Source organism: Vigna umbellata, chromosome 2 (genome assembly GCF_029865625.1).
Source record: "Vigna umbellata cultivar VRB3 chromosome 2, Vumbellata_1.0, whole genome shotgun sequence".
Classification (NCBI taxonomy): Eukaryota; Viridiplantae; Streptophyta; class Magnoliopsida; order Fabales; family Fabaceae; genus Vigna; species Vigna umbellata.
Genome location: NC_142166.1, coordinates 25,128,727 through 25,135,943, shown reverse-complemented (window position 1 = coordinate 25,135,943; position 7,217 = coordinate 25,128,727).

Below are 7,217 nucleotides of genomic sequence, written 5' to 3'. Positions count from 1 at the left end.
TTTATGCTTGATTTAAGTGTTTTTGTGCAGGTTTTGAGGTGAATTTGGTGAAAGAAGTGAAGAATAAGAGAGAGGACATTAGAAAAGACAAGAAAGAGTGCAAAAAGGAGAAGTCGAAGGCACCGCTCAGCGGCAAACTACCGCTGAGCGGCACTCAAGAGGTGGCGTTGGAACCGCTGAGGGGCAAATGGCCGCTAAGGGGAAGAAAGAAGACGCGTAACCACCGCTGAGCGGTAAATGGCGCTGAGCGGCACTTTTTGGGCTTGGGCTTTTGTAATCTTTTGTAACTCTAGATTAGTATATAAGGGCTTGCACGTCCTTTAGTTAGGGATCTTTGGCAGAAACGAGGCAAACACTCTCTCTTTCACCCCTTTGAAGGAGGATCTTGGATGCTCAGGCTACCTCTTCCACTTTATTGGGTTTATTCTTTCATACTTTCATTGTTATTCATCTAGGTTCACCATGAATATGGTGAACTAAACCTTGTATGTTTGTTGGGGAATCAATGTAATCTCTTGAAGCTCTCATATATGGAATCTGTTGAGTACATCTTTGAATTAAGACATATGCTTTCTTTCATCATTAGTTAGGGTTTTTCCTCTTTGCTCAATGCTTGCATTGTTTAACTCATTCTAATGCATGATTATTGGTTTTGTCGATACGGACACGTACGGGGAAGTCTAGATCCGGGGAATTTCTCCCAATATTATACTGACAATATTCTATTGGTTGCCTTTAAGCTCCTGCACTCATGAACTAATCATTAGGAATGCTAGGAATTGTATGAACTATTTGATTAGGGAGAAGCCATCTAGAATGGTACATTAGAGAGTGGCATTAACAATGATGATTTGAATGTTGAATTCCTAAAATATATGAGAGTGGATGAGATGAAATTGACCCCCAACAACATATTCATTCATATATTCCATTGAAAGTGTTTATCTTTTGTCTTTGCCATTGATCAAAATTCATGCATACATGTTTATTTTCTGTCTTGCATTTTAAACTCAAATATTTCGTTTGTAAGTCTTAGTTAATCAAGAAACCACATAACTAAACTAGGCCGTGAGTCCTTTGGGAAGAACGATACTTGGTCTTACCAAGTTTTATTACTTGAACGATTCGGTCATACTTGCCGATTGTGAAACAAGTTTGTGACATCATATTTTGGTGCTTACAAATTTGTCCATCAACTACAGGGGTAGGATAAGGGTGTATTGCAGAGTTAGGAGTAGGCTCTACTGCAAGGGTAGGAGGCTGTATTGTAGGGGTAGGAGGAGGACCCACAGATGATGTACTGCGGGCAACAGTGGTAGGTAGTTTAGGAGGCACCCTAAGTACATACTTTTCAGATGGTATTTTAGATAACTCTATTCAAATTGTAGTTCAATTTTCTACAATAGATGTCCAACATTCAATCGTCGTCATCATGATCTTCATCTTCATCTTCATCTTCTTCTTCTTCATCATCGTCATTATCATCATCATCTTCTTCTTCTTCTTCTTCGTCGTCATCATCATCATCATCATCATCTTCTTCTTCTTCTTCTTCTTCCTCTTCTTCTTGTTCTTCATCACCTTGTATTGCTGCTTCTAATTCATCTCCATCACCATCAGGGTCGACCAATGCGATTATACGTTCAACTTCAATAATTTCTTGTGGTTGTGACATTTGGTCAAGTTGGTAGGCAACATCTTCCTCAACCTCATTTGAGTCAATGTGACCTCTAGGCTTGGTTTGTATTGCTACGGCCCAACTACGCTTGTCAATATTGTGGAATGGTGGATATGGCACATAATAAACCTGTCTAACATTAGTTGGTAGAATGAAAGGATCAAACGGTCCATATCTTAATCTCTGGTTGAGTTCGACAATATTAAAGCGTGGATCCACTCTAGTACCAGCTCTAGAAGGATCAAACCATTCACAATAAAAAAGTACTACTCTGTTTCGAGAAGTAGTGTTGTTGTACTCTAGCTCATATATTTTATGAATGATGTCGTAGAAATCATCATAACAACCCTCGTTAGGCCCTTGACATACATACCACAATTTGATGTTTTCTTTCCTTTAGACCATTCATGTGTGTGGAATTTGTAACCATTGGTGAAGTAAGTGTGCCATTCTTTGACACATCTCATTGGCCAATTCGAGAGATGTCTTAACTCTTGAACCGTGGGAGTTAATGCCTGATTAAAAACCTACAAAGATACTAAAAAAATTATAAAAGCAAGAGTCAAATTAACCTTGCTCTAAACATAGGAAACAGTACGGACCTGATTTCTAAACCAATGGGGAAACTCTGAGTGTATTCTAGCAAAAGTATTTCCTTCTACGACTTGCTCAGCCACAACAAATGAGCTGGTACAAATGAAATTCATTAGTGTATAACAATTATACCGTTGGAAAGATAAGAGATGGATGATGACATACTCAAGGTACGTCTTAACTTTACTGCAATTGATTAAGACATGGACATGAGCAGAGTTGAATTCAACATCAGTTAACCAATGAGTGAATTCTTTCCCTGCGTGACGACCTGATTGTCAGAAAATTGATAATGCACCTTCACGTGGTTCAACTTGCCATTGCATTTCATTTCTGACATGAGTGGGGGACAACATGAAGTTGTTCAAATAATGTGAACAAAAATACGTTGTCTCTCTGTGCAAGTAAGTTGCACAAATTGAGCCTTCTACTCTAGCTTTATTTTTAACTGAACGTTTGGATTCTCCCATAAACCTTTCAAATGGATACATCCACCTGTATTGCACAGGTCCCCCAAGCCAAGCTTCATATGCAAGATGAATTGGAATATGCTCCTTTGAATCAAAAAATGCAGGAGGGAATATTCTTTCTAATTTGCAGAGAATAATTGGGATATTTTCATCCATCTTTTTAAGGGAATTCTCCTCTAGTGTCGTGCAACACAAATCTTTAAAGAAGTTACTAATTTCTATCAGTGGATTTAACACGTGCATTGGCAAACAACTGAACGCAAGAGGGATGAAAGTCTCCATGAATACATGACAATCATGACTCTTCAACCCTTGAATAGTACCGTTCTGAACATTGGCACATCTGGACAAGTTAGAAGCATATCCATCTGACATTCTAAGCTCCTTGATCCATCCGCACACTATTCTTGCCTCGTCTTTTGACATGGTGTAATTTGCTTTTGGTTTAAATAATCGGTCGTTACCTTGCGCCTTCAACTCTAAGTCTTTTCGTCCACAATAGAAAGGTAAATCTTTTCTTGCTTTCTCATTATCTTTTGTCTTACCTATAACATTCATAACTGTGTTGAAGACATTGTCAAAGAAATTTTTTTCTGTGTGTATGACATCGAGATTGTGTCTTAGCAAGTTGTCTTTCCAATAGGGAAGTTCCCAGAATATGCTTCTTTTAGTCCAATTATGCCATTCTCCAAACCCTTCTATCCTATTCTGACCAGATTCAATGGCTTTTGGATAGTCTTTCACTCTTCTCCAAACGTGTGATCCAGTCAACTTTGGTGGGGGCATATCTGTTTCAACTTGCCCTTTGCGAAATGCCTTTTTGTTTCTTCTAAAGGTGATACAAGAAGGCCTAGCACCATAGGACCCATCACAAGAGGGATGGCCAAAAAGCTCCAAGATGAGTATTCTCCCCAAGGTCAAATACTATTTGCTATTTTTGGATGGAAAATTGGAGAACAAGAAGATGTTACAAATTTGCCAAAACATGGAGAAGGGTAAAGTGGACATTTCCACACAAGAAGGGGTGTGCTTATCCTTCTATGGGGTGGCATTAGTAATTGTTTTCTTCATGTAAAACTCATTTCTCACGTGTTTCATAAGGCTTTCTAGAAGCCACACATTTAGCACATGGTTAGCATTTCAGATCTAAAAAAACGTGTAAAAGGCTTGCTTAAGCTTTGAGATTGATCTATAAAATCTCATAAGCAAAGCTTGTAGCTCACTTTTGAAGATATTGAGTTTTACTCTGCTGATGCATTTTCCAGCAACCAGAACTCTGCCCAAAAGTCACCTCTTAATGAGCTTTCCTTCTCCTTCTAGCTTCCTTCCAGTGAAGGCCGTCTAAGCTAGAGAATCCACTCACCATAGAGCTCTTCCTCCATCTCTGCATCCACTGAATTCACTATTCCGCTGCTGCCAAACCACAATTCATTCCGCTGCCAACTGCTTCTCGTGAGCCAACTTCGACACTGCTAATGATCCAATTCATCATTTCCCTGCCTTCAACCCACACCTCTTCTGGAGCAACTTCATCAAGTGGTATTCAGAGCCTAGGTTCTGCATCACGCTCCAGCTGAGTATCTGTTTTCATTCGCTGCATTCTGTCAACATTTCCATTCTTGTTTTCTGTATTCTGTTGTACTATTACATTGTTTTCACAGTTCCAGTAGATTTCAATTGAGAAATTTGTTATTTCCAGCTTTTAATTGCTTTATTGTTCATCATTTTAATCGGTCAATTCTTTGCTTTGAGTCTTTTAATTTAGAAATCTAATTCTGTCATGTCTAGTAATGTGTTTTGGTTTATTTTGTCAAATTTCTGAGTTGAAACTGGTTTGGGATAAATCTGCTGTGTTTGATTGGATTTTCAATAGAAGCACATGAGATGAGCAATGATTAAAGAGCTCAGTGCATCTTGAATTCCATCACAGTGTAGTGCCAATGAATGCCTATCCAAATCTGTTTTAAATCTGGTTTTTCATGTGTTTTCTCTGAAACTGCACCGTATGGAAACATCATCCTCGGCTGTGTTGATATGCTGACTTTACAATATGTGCAAACCATATGAATATTGTATTGTCTAAGACCATAAAAACTGGATGCACCATTATGCAGAATCTGGAAATCCTGGTTTAAGCAGCTTGACCGAACTGCATTCATCTTTGTTTGAGTTTTTTTTTTCTGATTTAAAAATCTATCCAGTTTAGAACTCCCTGCTGGATTTCCTTCAAATCATTTCTAGAGACTTGTTTAAGTTTGATTTGCTGTCCTAGAGTCATTTTAATTGATTACATATCAGTTTGATTCCTTTGCTAAAAATTGGATGATGAATTGGCCAAATTTGGTGTGAAAGAGCAACTGCAATAGTAAAATTTTGATTTAAAAGCATTTAGCCTCTGCTGGCAGTTTGCACAAGTCATATTTGGTAAAACAAATTTGCTCAAATCATAAAATTAAGAGTCCAAATTCGTTTGTGCAAAATGACCATTCAAACCACCAATTTTTAAGCACTTTTTCTGGTATAGTTGCAGATTTTTTTAATTTGAAAGCTTGTTGTGATTACTGCATCAAAGTTAGTTTCAATTTGGTAGAAAAAGCTTGGTTCAGGTGATTATAAAGAAGTGCAACATTGAAAATTAACAATAGACTGCATTTAAAAAAAAAAAAAGCTGTGTGAACCAGTGCCAAGCAAATTTTAAACTCTGATGCACATTTTTTTCAGCCTTCTGCTAGGCATTTATTCAAACACTTTGCCTAGTTTAAATTTGGTTTCGAATTGATCATAGCTGCAACTTATCTTTGTTTCTTGCTTTTCAAATCCACTCTAGATCCTTTCCTAAGTTCATTTTGAGTGCCACCATTCATTGGAAACCGATTAATTGATTGATTTAAGTTGTTTGAAAATCCTGCACATAAGCTGTTTGATAAAATCACAGTTGTGCATTCTGGTTTAACAGTTTTCTGGCAGCAGCAGTGTTGATTTTCTGGCTTAATAATTGATTATTGGTGGTTTGTATGAGCTCTCTTGATGGACGAACACCCGAGGAGAGGTCGATTGAAGTTGCGCGAACATGAACGGACCTCCTCGAAGCTTCCTCCAGAGAGATGATGCAGCGGAATGGATATGACACTCTAGATCGAGAGAGAAATCGGAGCAAAAATGATAGAATCGAAATCAATTGCAGAAAACCTTAAAATCATGAACGAACCCTAGAAAAAAAAGGAAAACTCAAAATGAACCGATTAATCGGTTCAAACTCAAGATTGAACGGTGGGAAAGCTAGATTGCAAAATAGAAAAGTCTGGATCTGGGGTTGCAAAATAGAAGTTGAATGTGGAATGGTGAAGGAGGAACTCTCGAGTGGACGGACTCGAGAAATATGCAAGGTGGAATCTGAGGTTGAAGAAAATGAGCTTACGATAGAGAGGAAATTGCTCTCGAGGAAGAAGTTGCGAGTGTGAAATGTAAAAATGAGGATGTGTACCTCTGATGCGTAAGAGGAAAAGTAATGTGGCGAGGCACTGGACACTGACGCGAGAAGTGGAAGATGTGGCCTCTGACGAGTGGTGCAGCGTAGAGGAGTGAGAGAAAAGCACAAATGTAAATTTGGAAAATGAGAGATGAAAGGAGGTGTGCTTGGAAGGTGGCTAGAGGGAGTCTTTGGACTCTCTAGCATGTGACTTTCAAGAGAGAATTATTTCTGATTCAGAAAATTAAATTCTCATTAAGCTCAAAAGTGAATGATACAGTGATGGAGACGGGTATTTATAGTAACCCATGCTCCTTACAAGCTAACCTATAAAAGGTAAAAATACTAAACAAGGACTACGTCGGGCAGGATTACATCATCTCTGGTTGGTGCAGAACTATCTCAAAACGTCCTACAACACTGGTAGCATCTTAGGCAGTGGATTGGAGCAAGGAAAGATCAACTTTGGAGTTGATTTTTGGTGCAGCAGAACCACATTCTTCACTGGTCTGCATCAAACTGGTTGCTGCAACAACATAATTCACTTTGCAGCTGAGAGAATTGCATGAATCCAGTCTGATTCATTACTTGTTTGAGAGCAACCAAAGCTGCCACATTCAACTACATCCTTGTTTTCCCAAATTTTGTTGTTTCCCTTGTATTTTTGTGTTTACTTTCTTTTCCCATTTTGTAAGTTGGCCATTTCAAGCAAGTGAAGTGGAAGAGCTCATAAGTGTTCTTCCCTCATTTGCTAACTTGACTGAAAGTCTCATCACTTTAAAATTGGTAGACGGTGAGTGTGTCTTAGATCCAAAGTCTAAGCCTCACCTAGGAGACCTCACTTTAATTGCTTTTCCCATTCTCGACTAGATAGCATATATCTTGTGCGAATAGGAAACTCTCTTAGGGGTCCGAATTTAGAGTTTAGGTTGTGTCTTTTCTTTGCTTTGTGTTTTCTTTGTTGTCTTTAAGACTTAAGTGGATTTAAGAGTGATTTTGATCTAAG